At 33.4% G+C, this 14,718-nt stretch overlaps 1 protein-coding gene across 2 annotated transcripts in view; it reads left to right on the top strand.

The window, feature by feature from the left end:
* Nucleotides 1-12,795: 12,795 nt before the first annotated feature.
* The window catches only part of LOC142975020 (voltage-dependent T-type calcium channel subunit alpha-1G-like), a 151,012-nt gene continuing 149,089 nt past the window's right edge, over nucleotides 12,796-14,718 (top strand). For both annotated transcript variants that reach the window (XM_076117647.1, XM_076117646.1), the window contains exon 1: nucleotides 12,796-13,013. The gene's annotated coding sequence lies outside the window, so the exon portion shown is untranslated. The remainder of the gene's footprint in view (nucleotides 13,014-14,718) is intronic.

Below are 14,718 nucleotides of genomic sequence, written 5' to 3'. Positions count from 1 at the left end.
AAATTGCATGAAAATGTTCATAGAATCGATTTATTTAATGTTGGTAATAAATGCTTGGCACTCGATGGTTGCATTCCGCCGATAGGTCACGCTTTGACTGGTGGCGCCATCTAGCGACTGTTGTCAAAGCAAACGAGGATATAAATAAAATCTCAAGTCGTTCGTAACGTGTGAAATGATCGCGGATGCGAATGCATTAATTGCCGTGTTTGCGCAAATATCTGTATTTAGATTCTATTCTTGTCTTATTACGCATAAATAATAATATTGTATGCAGCTGCTCTATGTAAAATTACGCGATTTGATAGAATATTTGCAGCGGCACGATTTTCTATATTCGGTACACTAGCGAATCGACTTGATAAAATTTGTTCCTCCGAAGTACGCTAGGGGCGCTGACTCGGTTTTTTTTATAAAATCGTTTGCTTGTCGATTTTTTATATTAAAGGAAAACGCATTGATTAATATTTTTGGAAAATTGTAAGTGTCATGCCAGCAAATAATTTAAAAGTAAGATAATCATATTTACCTTAAAGAGAGTACGTAATGTACGTTAGCGAAAATGTTCCGTATTAACTAGAATAATCATGTTATTGTGTGCTAACGACGTGTGTTACCCCTTTGAATACAAACGCTATTACATGGCTTTATCACAAATCACAATGCTTTGTGTAAGCCAGATTACATGATTTATCTGTCCTTTTCATTACTCTGTGACCTGTTGAACGAAATCACTGTAGAGAAATTATCGTATATGTTTAAAAATAGCAATAGATCTATGAAGTTTTCGTATAGTATCATAAATGCTTTCTTTTTTCATATTGCAAGGCCAAAGGTATTCGCCTTTCGCAGTAAAATGCATCAAAACACAAGGAAAACTGTACGAGAGGAGCGATACTAAATCACTATCAAGTAATTATTCGAAAGATTTATACGGAATATTGACTCAACACACGCATCTTTTCTTTAAAAAAAATATCAGCGCTCCTAGTATATTCTGAGGAACTAATAATGTTTTAATTAAAAAATTACAATCTTCATCGAATTGAAACAAAAAAAAGTATTAATTAAAAAAATGCTTTACAATGCAGTTTGTCCCCCTAGAACTATATTCCCCTTGCCTAGTTTTAAATCATCATTTTCCACAGAATACAAGCGAACGAGATAAAGCAATTCACATCATAAGCTTTCTGATCATTAATGAACACGCAATAATCACCCCTACGATAATTTCCATACAAAATCCATTAGGCCGGATGTATTTCTATTAATATTCATTTCCCCGATACACGATGTACATATTTCATCTATCTACACTCCTCTTGAGATTGGCAGAGTAAATAAACAATAATGCATCTTATACTTATTTATTTGTATATTATATTATACTGTACATTTGACAATTATCTCAATAAAAAATTTGATTTTACTATATAAAATTACTGTCCTATAGCGCAATTCTCTACCACTATCGACTATTGACGATTGACTTGCTATCGAAAAGTATTATAAACCTGATAAGCGCCTCCAGCGGGCGTCGTTGAAACTATTTTGCAGTACATTTAAATGACAAACTTTTGATAGTACATACTGTAGAGAATCGCGCTGTTGGTTTATTTTCCGTACAAAATTCTGGCTTGTAGTCGATATTGTTTCGACGAAATGATGATCGTCGCAGTAAATTATGTTGAAAGTTGAACTTTAGGTTTAGCTGTCCGCAGTGAACTTAGGAACTGACTTAGAACAGCTTTAATTTGAACGACCTGCACTTCAATATTTAACTATCAATTAAACTATAATCTAGTTTTGGGGTAATAAAATACTTTTAACGTAAGTGTAACAAGACATTGGAAGTATATAAAATAATATATAAAATATTTTACCTAAACATTATTACCTTAAAAAAATACTGTGATACAAGCACAGGTAAAGTTGAGTCTAATTTCTTAGTTTCATTACTTAGTTCTTAGGTTATTCATCTTCTGATGTGAATGACAAAAATTAGAATACATATTTATTTATTTTTTTATAATTTTTCGGACGAACCTTTGCGTCCACACCACACCAAGGCGCGATAGTAGCAAACATACATAATAAGTTGCGGACATTGCATGCAGCAAATTACTGTATAGGGCCTCGAAACAATTCTCCAACGAATTCAATTTACAATGTTACATGTGTTAATGAAAATAAAAGTCAATGTAGCGTGCATTTTAATCACTTCGCTTTTAATCCAAGGTAACAATGCAACAAGCGAAGTGCGAACGTGGACAGTAATTAACTTTATTTTAAACTCATTTTATAATTAAAGCTTTTCAGAAATGCAACAACTGGCAGCCCTTATTATCAATTATTATTTATTTAATCATACGAATTCTCCCATTGCCATCTTAATCTGTAATGAAAGTGTAGTGTTAGCATTCGTTTTTTACGTAAGTGGTCGAGTCTTAGAGGCGTCGGTCCTAAAACTAAAGCTGACACTTGGTTTAACAGCAAAAAAAAAGCATCGTAAAGTACCCTTTATTTAAAATTCTTAAATGAGTTTATGAAAGAACTGAATATCCCTAAAGTAGGTACACTCGGTCAGGCTACGACCCATTGCCGAAAAATGACATTAGTTTATTACTACACAGTGGGACATTCGGTAGTGGATTTAATTTACTACCGGCCAACTTAAAACAAAATAGAAGAAAGAAGAAGGATTCTTTTCCACGCAATTATGCTACCTATTTAATAGTCTTATGATGTTCCATCCCTATATTTATTGTGGTCCTAATTATTGCGAGTTAATAATAACCCTTTTGCAATATCTAATAAAATAGCTTGATAACGTGAGCGCTAACATTGAATACCATGTCTGCATACTTATGAACTTGGTTAATATATCGTCTTCATTATACACCGAGACACGTTCATCGATCATGATGCTAATCAGCTGTGTACTAGAATACTGGCATTAATATTTTCTCAAACATACCTGGCTGTTATTGTATATATCATCATAAGTAAGGGCGATTGCCTTTCTGTAAGGTCAGCTACCTAAGAAAACTTCGACACAATCAGTTCAAAGACGGTTGACCAATGTGTACTTAGTGTACCTAGTATTTAAGCTGATCCCCCTGCTTCAACGACATATGATGAGATGATTGTTGTCGGTAAAGACAACAGTCTTAAAGATATACAGAGTAGCTTGATTCTCTACTACTATCAACTACCGACAACCGGCTAGCTATGGAAAAAAAATACATCATAATCTGTTAAGCGCCTCTACCGGGCTCCGAACTATATTGGCCGTACATTTTAAATGTTTAACACTCGATACTCGACAGTAACGAGTGTAGAGAGTTGCTCTAGTAGCTTGACATTAATTTAATAAATAATCCCATTAAAAACCCTACAACCGTGACGTGTGCTGCTTAGATATGGAATAGGATATGATCAAGTTAAAGACCAAACAGTGTGGTAATAAGTAAATTCTAGGTAGGTAGTAATTCTAGGGGTATCTCTTTGACTATTAGATAGGTTATCCGCCGCTTATCTTGCACTCGTGCGAGTGGTCTTCTAATTAAAAAAAACTGAAATGATGAATGATTTTTATATTATTCGTGAAAGAACTTGTGCAATTTTCAACTTTTCGTCGCTTACACTTTCCTTTGAAACTTCAATACGTATTTTTTTGTAAAGTTGTAAAGTTTCATCGCAAAGTTTTTCGGTAGCATGTGGTGCACTTGAGCTGGATATTTTAATAATATGCGACAAATAGCCGATAATACGATCAACTTTTCACGACACTTGCATTCAATGACAACTTTCAACAATGTTTTAATGTCCTATATTTTAAGAATTTAAGAACAGTACCTCGATTCTGTACATTCGATACTAACGTCACGCTATCGAATACCATACATTACTATCGAGCTACTCGTTAGGAAACCGGCAGCAATCCGGCAGAGAATCGCGACCTATCGAGTATCGAAAACTTGACATTTAAAGTGAGAAAAAGATTCGTTCTGAAAATTTGTTCTTTAAATAAAATTTTATGGGTAATAATTGTGTATAAACTAATTTTAAATATATTATATAGTGGATAAAAAATAATCATAAAAGGTATTATTCTCATCTATACTAATATAATAAAACTGAAGAGTTTGTTTGTTTGTTTGTTTGTTTGAACGCGCTAATCTCAGGAACTACTGGTCCGATTTGAAAAATACTTTCAGGGTTAGATAGCCCATTTATCAAGGAAGGTTATAGGCTATATAACATCACGCTACGGTCATTAGGAGCGGAGCAGTGACGAAAAATGTTACAAAAACGGGGAAAATTTTGACCCATTCTCTTAGGTGACGCAAGCGAAGTTGCGCGGAGCAGCTAGTAATTAATAATTATAGTCTACTTTAAACGGTATTAGTAAAAATAAATCAATAACATAAATATCATAATTAATGTTGTTCAACGAAACATTATCAACACAAAAAAAGAATCAGCGTCGTTTTTTTTCTACGTTGAAGCAGGCAAAGGAGACAATACCTTTTCAGCCTCGTTGGCCTCGTCTTCCTAAAATTATCTAATAAAGAATATTTAAATAATTTATTAAAATTAAAAATGGAAAGAACATTTTATTTCGAAATTCGATTTTCGAATTGCCGCTAAGTGCGCTGCAGCTAAAAAAAATATTTAATTTTATTTTATTTTAATGTTTGGTGGAAAATGGTGCCATTGAAGAACATAGTTGTTGCGAAAATCCGCTAGGGGCGCTGATCAATTTTTCATACAAAATATTTCGATAGCTACTCGGTAGTCGATACTCGATAGTTGTACAGAATCGCGGTACTGATAACAATCAATTTCTATCCATAAACTATAAATATATTTCGATTTTATTTTCTCATTCTCTTTATAATTTTCAAATTATATTCAAAGTTAAGCAATAACTACAATAATATTTTTAAAAGTTTACTTATTTTGAAAACTTTCATACCGTCAAATGAAATTAAGGGTCCTTACAACATTGATGATTCAAACTTAACTTTATTACACAAACATTAAGAACATGATTGAACACCAAAGCACAATACATGTCAACATTTTGAATACGAAGCGCGTTGTCATGCCGACCTTTCCGGGGTCCGTTAAAAATAATACACCGTTTCGTGGTGATGGCTCGATAAATCACCTTATTTTCTCTACGGAGTGTGAGGCTTCGTGAATAGACTCCGTAATCAGGTGGATGCAAGTTCGTCGAGTAAATCACTTCGTGCTTTATAGGACGTCAGGGAAATTGAGCGTCGGTTTTTGCTAACAGACTACTTATTGTTATCTTATATTATACGGGAATTAGTACGGGTATATATTAGTATTCACTTAGCTGTTTTATCTTTTTATCTCCAAAGAAACGTTCTCCGGATCTCATTTTTATTTAGTTACCTTTATAGATTATTCCATCATCATCTATCAACAAAAATGTATTTATAATTTATAAATCATGAACTTAAAAACAGGAGGCGGATTGTTCAGTGTAACATTTAGCAACTTGGCTATTTCTTCAGGTTTCGCTTCAAATTCTGTAATACATCCATTTCTTTCAGACAATTTCTGTGTACCTTCTGACGTCATCCATGAGATGCACAGCCCAACATTATGTGCTCTGCATATTTCTGGTCTAAAAAAACACATATCTTTTTTATTAGAAAATTTTGAAACAGGTTTAAGTAGCTTCTTTCGACTACCGCAGAGTATGCCGCTGCCGTAAAGAAAAATAAATATAATATTATGATATCTTTAAACAAACCTTACAAGTCCCACTCGACTGGCGATGCCACGTCTGCTGTAATCATGATGAACAGCCACCGACTGATAGTCGAAGATATTATCCACACCGTACTTGTTCATAAGATCAGGAATGGGACACAAGCTATTAAATTTTTCTACTATTTCATAGAACCGCTTCACTTCTGTTGTTTTACCCTATTAAAATTTAATTGTACACATTATGAGTGCTACTTTGATATTAAATACAAGTACACGCCAAAAGACATAATGAAAATTGCAACAAAACTTATAGACACGTCAAACACAATATACCTGAATTTCTTCACCCCAATTACTTTTAGTCAGTAGTTTAAACGTCGAAGCAGCAACAATTTTCGGCACAATTTCTCCATTAGCCTCCGGACAACACATAATACTATGATATTGTGGTGCTTTTGTGCTTGTGTTTTTAAGAATATCCCTGTACTCGTCCATCGCTTTGACACTGAAAGGAATACCTGAAAACATGACCCTGATAAATACATTAAATACATACCTAAATTGTAAATAATTTTTTCAACAATTTGAAATTGTCGGCTTCCAGTGGGCCGATATATCGACAACCGGCTAGCCATTGACAACCGGCTATCTATCGACAAATTTTGTATGAAAAACTGCTCATATTCGACACCTATCCACTATTTCAATGAGAGTAATTGATCAACAGCCTTAGCATATTTCAAGTCAGTGTATTATTCTGTTACGGATTTGCAGATCTCTACCCCTACCAAATGACAATTAGGTACCTGCTAAGCGATGCATTAATTCCTTTTTAACAAAATGGTTCATTTGAAATTCGACAAATTCTTCAAGGACACCAGCACTTTCTGGAACGTTAACTATACGATAGTATTCAAGAGCTCCATTACGATTTTTAGCTGCGAATCGATGTATCGTTTTGAGAGCACTCTTGTTGATACGTTTTAACATTTTGCCGCCAAAGAATGTTGTAAAGTTACACTCTTTAACGTTAATGTGATTATTTAATTACTTTCACTGAACTACTAGTCTACTTGCTTCTAGTCTAGTCCTGATATTTATTCAGAAGACCCGATAAACTACTACCGCCTTGCTTCTCGTTCCGTTACGCACTCTACCGGCAAGTATTCCGTCCAAAGATTTTTATATTACGTCTCAGGTTTGTTGTAAGAATGCTGGACCGAAGTGATGGTTATAATAGGATACAACAGTTTGCGTCATTTATCTTGTAATTTCAATGTGCTACTATGATAAAATATTTATGATAAAAAAGGATGTTAATGACAGTTTTTATACTATTTTATTTTAATTGATAAGCATTAAAGGATTAGTATCCAATTAGCAATTTTTTATTTGAACAAATTGGTACTTAGGAAAAATAAGGAAATGCGTCATTAAAGTACCTTTTGGATAGTAAAAACGCAATACCATTAAACATTATTAGTAAAATTTACTGTTTGAAAGATCGTTATCATTATACACTTGATTCAGTTCTAATATATCGCAATAAAATGTATGAAATCGAGCCGTAGAAGCAATGTATGCGTACCTAAACATGCCCATAAACAGTTGTATGGGCCCCCAATGCATCGTACACGTGGAAATAACCTGACAATTTGATGTAAATGGAAACCGTATTGAAAAGACGAATGAGAGGATTACACATGTTTTATATTATAGCATGCCTTTGAATAAATCCATCGAATACTTAGCCTCTACGGATCCATATAGATATTTCGAGTTCGTAGATATAAAATCGTGTTACAGCGTACTTCTAAATATATAGCTTAATATTCTTTATACGAGATATAGATATTTTATTAGCACGAATTTATTTGATTCTATTTGGTGTCGGGGATGTGGAACGCAGCTAAAGTTTTTAATGTTAATAACCTTTGGAATATGAATCTAAAACGAGATGAAATGGTGCTCGTAATTTTTTGGGAAGTTTATCTACATTTACTATTTAGGGACCGTGGAGTATACCGCATTGGAAGAGTGAACGTGTTGTGGTGCGACACATTTTTTTTTCGGATACGGATAATCATTACTGCAACCAGTGCTATCTTTTTATTAAACAATATGCACATTGCAAATTGCAGCTAGTTTTACTTAAAAAAGGTTTTCATCCAAAAACCGTTGCTATATCTATACTTATCTATACTTAATATTATAAAGCTGAAGAGTTTGTTTGTTTGTTTGTTTGTTTGAACGCGCTAATCTCAGGAACTACTGGTCCGATTTGAAAAATTCTTTCAGTGTTAGATAGTCCATTTATCGAGGAAGGTTATAGGCTATATATCATCACGCTACGACCAATAAGAGCAGAGTACCAGTAGAAAATGTTACAAAAACGGGGAACTTGTTGACCGATTCTCTTATGTGACGCAAGCGAAGTTGCGCGGGTCAGCTTTACAAATATTTTCGAAGTTCTATACCTACGTTATTTTTATTCCTTTGCCAACTTTAAACTAGCAAGCATCACATGCCAAAATAAAGTTATTATTCTTTTGGAAGATTGATTGGAACTTTTTGTTAGTGAATGAAGTAGCCTTGAAAGTTGTTGTCAATTCTTCAGAATAAAATATTTGGTGCATTTGATTTATTTCATCTATTGAGGAGATAACTTTTCAATGTCGACGGCAACATTATAAATTATAACTGAAAATAGATTAAAGGACCGTTTTTAGATCTACGTAGTCTCTAGTAAATTTAAACATTGACCCTTGCTGTAATTCCCAGAAGGCTAAAAATTTTCATAGATTCACAAAATTGTGTAAAGTTTTAGAATATGTTACAAACAGTTTAAGTCGCCCGTTTTTGGTAAAATAAAGTGGTAAAATTTTACTAATATTGTTTAATGGGATTGCGTTTTTACCATCCAGAAGGTACTTTAACGACGCATTTCCTTATTTTTCCTAAGTACCAATTTGTTCAAATTAAAAATGGCTAATTGGATACTAAACCTTTAATGCTTATCAATTAAAATAAAATAGTATAAAAACTGTCATTAACTTCCTATTTTTTCTTGTTTACATAGTTTTTATTTCTCACACTTAAAGACGCACGGTTTCACTCACATGAAATTTCGGTAAAAAAACAGAACTGAAGAACTGCACGTTTGGCGTGGCACCTCGCTGCAATAACCGTAGCGCCGCGAGTGGCGAGTTTGAATCCCATCCGAAGCAGATAGTTGTGTAATGAGCACGAGTTTCTAAGCCGGATTGTAAAATTTATCCATGTATTGTGTAATTAGAAGTATATATATTATGTAGGTTTATCAGTTATTTGGTAGCCCGATTTTTATTTATTTTATTATACTTTTCCGGCTGCATTATGTGCAACATTATATTAAAGTTTCAACTGTGACTAAAACTCAAAAATAAGAAAGTGAATTCATACCGTTTCTAAATATTCGCTACAAAAGAAGATTACCGAAAATAAAAAAAAAACATTTAGGAATTCATGTGGTGACTGTTTTTATTTCAATCTGTAGTTTTATAAATCGTATAATGTGAAGATAAACGAATACTAATAGTTAACTAACTGAGACTATTTAGCGAAACGAAGCGTGTGTTATAAAAGTACAATACTCGTACAATCTGTTCAAATAAGGGCTCAGATGTAAACATTGCTAAGTGCCTGTGTCAATGAAAACAAGTTGCGACTCTTTAATGTTTGTTTATAAAAGTTCTGATTAAAATCCTTAAATTTATAAGAAATTATGGATTACACATTAAGAAAAAAAGACCTACATTTGTAGTCACTGTAAGTCACAGAATAACATATAAGGGGTAAACAGGCATAGTTTATTAAACACGCATAAAATTTAATTGAGGATTATAGGTTTATTCAAACTCAGTATATCGGACTAATAATATTCTTTAATGGAAAGAATTGCTATTCTGCTCTGCCTCGCGCAAGTGAATGAAATTTGCAGCCCTAAAAATGTGCAGTTGAAAATTTTGCAAAATTTCTACTCTAAAGCTGTTCAGTGTATTCACTTTGTGACTTTACACGGGAATATATTAGTTTATTTTTAACGTGCCTTAGAGGACATATTCAAATGTAATAGATTCTTAACCAAATTTAAATATAAAGAAGTTTAATAATGCAAAATAGATTATTGAACATATTTCTTAGATTTGACATACAGAATAATTTGCTTATTCACTTTGATGAGCTCTGTCAAAGATAATAAATTGCTTAAATGTACTAAGTAGATTGAGATTACGGTTGCTCTTTATAGTCCGTGGAATTTAATGACATAAAAAGTCTGGCTTTGAAAAAACACAGCCCTATGTCATTTACAATGTCACCTCTTCAAGAACAGTGAATACGTCTACAATTTCAATTACACTTTATCTTAGAGAACATTCTTAAGCCAGTTCTTATTTCAATCAAAATGAGTTTATTAAATGTATAGTACCTAAATAGGATTTTAAGTATTTACTATGATAGTAATGAAACTTGATTTTAATAACGTTTATATAAATTCTCTTTATAATGTAATGTCATAAGAATCTTCATCCAGTTAGATACAGCTGTAAAGTTTAAAAGTCATCCAAAGGGCAATGAGTTATATCTGGCCGCAAGCGATAAATTAACAATCTATCTGTAATTAAATATAAGCATCACGACTATTAGATGGAGACCTAGATATTTAAAAGGCTAGGAGGCCAATGACGACTAGAATGAAGACAAGATCCAGACAATCCTGACTACTGTATTAAGGTTTTTTTTTTTTCAAAGTGGCGTACCTACTGTTAGTAAAATAAAATATGAAAAACGTACCGCAATAAAACGATTTTCTTCTTTATTCTACAACTCGCAAAAACTGAGCAAATTTTGACAAACAAGATGACCTCTTTTACGTCGACATAACTGAAATTAGTCACGGGGAGTGGGATAAGTGAAAAGGAAAAAGTCAGGGCGGGGCTGAGGTACCAAATTGCAGACAATATTTTACCTGAAGCGTACCATCTGGCCACAGCAAATGAAACACATTTAGATACTCAGAGGGATATTAAAAAGTCAGATCGCTCGCGTGATCTCAACATTCTCAACACGCATTAAAATATGAATGGTCTTGTAGATGCGTGCTGTAATTTTAAAATATACTGCTACATTTTTAGTGCTTCGTATTATGTAGAGTGACATTTAAGTTCTTGTGGGCAAGATTTATGTTTAAATGTAAAGATTTCAACTCGGTTTTTAATACATTGTTTAAACACGTAGTTTACTTAGTAAAATTCTCAGCAGAATTTTAAAAATACTGTCATATTTAATATAATGTAATAAAATTACAAATGAAGCCAAAGATTTTTGTCAGCCATTATTTATTGAAACCTGAAAATATTGCAGAATAAAAATTATCAAGAGAGGCATCGAACAACATTTTCCTCGTAACACGAAATACATTACTTCCCGTGTTGGTATCTAAGATTACTAAAACGTGATAAATTCGGTCACTCGATACTTATCGATGATTTCTTGGCCTTTATTACTTTTTAATATGCCTTTTAAGATCCGTAATATTTTTAACGAAAAAACACGCGTGAATCCTACATCATAAAATAAAAAATACGGTTAAAAATTATGTCTTTCAACGTTACGGAAAAATTGTCAGTCCTAAATTTTCAAGCGCCTATTATGTGCTTAACGACGTAATATAATTTCTTGAAGGAAACACTTAAACAGATCAAATTGATCGCACAGAATGACGCCAAGGAATCAAGTTAAAAACGGATCTCGAGCAATTTATTAGACAATTCGATTGGCACAATGGTTCGGATTCAATATTCGGCGGTGGAACGATTTGCATTTGGGCCGGGAGAAAAAATCTCGAGATTTGAACGATATTTGAGAGTAGGTGTGCAGGAATGTAATGTCAACCCCTAAGGAAGCTATTCTGAATCTATACTCACTATGCGAGATTTTACACGGGTTTTCCTTGTAGATTTGATTAAGTTGAACAACTGAATTTAAAAAGGTTGGTTTTATTCGCTTTGCTTGAGATATTTTTATTTCAATGCTCTTTTATTTTGTTACAAGGCTATGTGAAAGAGGTATGTAAGCTTGAATGTTGGCCAAAAATAAACTGCTTTTACTTGTAGGTATCTTAGTTTCAAATATATAAATATATATAGGAGCTAGTAGCTGACAAGATAAGTTTTATTAATAACTTAGACGTGGCAAACTCTGCAATGCTTTTGAAATCTGCACTGAATGCTTTGAGAAAACACGAAGTTCACGTCTCTACTCACAGACCTAATAATAAGAGTACCTTGTTTCCAAAAGTTCGTCTTTGTTAATAATATTTTATGATCGTCTGTTAGCAAGTTTCGCAATAAACTATTGTTTATCGAAATACGATGTTGACGCGTATTTTATGCGACTCATTTATGGATCTTCTGCTATACGTTTGTTCTTTACTCCTCTTCCGCTGTATACAAATAATAAATTTTATTTTTTCAACTCCAGACACGTCATTTTACGATGACGTTTTAATTTTAATGATGTTTGTTTTGGCATCCCGTTACGTTTTAAAACATCACTCAATTAAGCAGCTGACATGTTAAAATTAATACACAAATAAACGTCGAAAGGTCATTTACATATTTAATTATTACTGAAAATAAGTTCCACAAAGCTGAAACAGACGATGACGGACAAAAGTCATGTTAAACTTACGTAATTATTTGTTATAACCAAAGATTTTCGGTAAATTCCACCAGTCTAGCTGATGTTTATCGTTAGGCGAAAATTTATGAATCTCCAGAAATTCCGGGAAGCGTAACACTATAAGCGAAGAAAAATAGCATTACCGTATTAATCCGACACACGGTAATCGCGAGGCGCGCGAAAATGCGAAAATCAATTCGGTTTGTCCATCAATAGCAGCTACTTAGTGCTGGATGTATGGGGACGGTGCTCACCGTACCTGTAACAGGTATAGGGGAAGGCAGGGCGGGCGGGAACGCAGGACCAGTGCAACCGCCGCCGCCGCCCACCGTGGACGCCTCGCGCGCTCCCGCCGCACAACACGCGTCTCACGAACCCACCAACCTACCAACAATATACATAAGTGGACAAGTGAACTGTTTAACAGTGTTCTTTTCAAACGTGTTCTCGTTTTTTGAAGTATATTCTATTTTTTCTCCTTTTTGGTATTTTCGAGCTTTTGCGTTTGACTCCGAAATCTGCGATTGTTAATTATTTAGGTATGTACCTAATTATACGTAGATTTAATATAGATTAAGCACTTATAATCGAAATAATATTTACGCATAAATCTATCGACATCGATTAATATTTGTGTAAATATTCAATTAAACAGTATTGCATGATTAAGTTAAAAGCTACACCGAAAGCACCGACCTTTCATATTTTCCGAGAGCTTTTCCATACGCGATTACATTAGGATTACATGCATTAATAAAGACGCGGTACTGAACGAAATAAACTATGTACAAAAGGGGGTTGTAGCGGGGTTTGTAATAAATATAAGTGGTACATAATAAGAGAATAATCGCGGTAAGGTAACAAAAGACCCGCGGGTTACCGCTGGCTTAACTTGTTGCATTCAATTCGTACGAATCCTGGTGTAAAATGTTACCTACATTTTATTCAGCGCTCACTTACTGAATTTAATATGGCGGTATTAACATGTGTGGTCGAAATGTAATACGAAGAGTTCTACATAATCGATAACTGTGCGGGGAAATATTTTTTGTTTGAATAGTGCTTTAATGATGAGTAAGAAAGTATTACATTAAACAGACAATTTACTGAACTTCTGACAATAATCGCACATTTTCCATTTGAAGAAAAATCTATTTTTCATGAACAGCATGAAAACAAAACATTTCTATTCTAATATAACATTCGTGTCTGACCAAAGCCATCCAACATGTACCTGCAGTTTTTTTACACAGAAAAAGAATAGTAAAGGAATCAAATCTATTTAAAACCTAGCCATATAAAATAAAAACGAGCCATTTCCAACAAGCCGTATCAAATGCAGCTCTACATTATAATGACACGATAACTTTTAAAACAATATACGAACTACAAAAGTCATTCAAACGCGCCAAATAGTTTGCGATATTAATTTCCAGTTCGGCAAAACCAAATCAAGTTGTTATTAAACTCCAACCGGATTGTAAGTTGGGCACACAAAGGGTATTTCTTAGGGGACTGCTAATCTGTATTTTGGCAAGGTTCCAAGACCCGGGATTAGATAATATGGCAATGGTGCCCCTTGTTGTCATTAACTTTTGTTTTCTATATTGCTTTAAGTCCACAAACTGTACTACTGTTCACATTAATAAATATACTCTGATCGTTTAAGCGACAGTTCCCGTTCGTTTCTGAAAGTTGGGCTCTATTATACCCAATTGGCGTGACTATAATCTTATTAAAAGTATTTTGCAACAGATATAACGTCTCTAACTTTTTCTAATACCATAAACGTTGATATTACTTCTTATTTAAGGCCTATTATTCTATCGAATGATGTTTTATCCCTCGGGAGACAATTATAAGAACAACAATAACAATCAGAGAAAATATTTAAACATATTTGTTAAAACAGTTCCAAATTATTCCTCATACTTACAACGTTACTTGACGAAGAATAAATTTGCCCTAAATCTTAATTTCCAAAGGAACAACTAAAAACATGTCCGTATTTCATAAAATTGAATTCTGTAACTAATTTTATTAAGTAACAAATGTGTTTGAGCAAAATTAATGTGAATGGAAGCAAATGAAGGCAAATAGCCAAAATGTTGTCCTTGCTCGTTTTACTGAATGAATTGTAGGAGACTGTAATATAAGATGAGATTTGTCGTAAAATGCCCAACATTATATTTTTCTGCAGACATAATGTAGCAAATAAAAACCACATATTTTGCGCCTATAAGT

The sequence above is a fragment of the Anticarsia gemmatalis genome, chromosome 8 (assembly GCF_050436995.1).
Source record: "Anticarsia gemmatalis isolate Benzon Research Colony breed Stoneville strain chromosome 8, ilAntGemm2 primary, whole genome shotgun sequence".
Classification (NCBI taxonomy): Eukaryota; Metazoa; Arthropoda; class Insecta; order Lepidoptera; family Erebidae; genus Anticarsia; species Anticarsia gemmatalis.
This window is presented reverse-complemented; position numbering and strand designations above follow the sequence as displayed.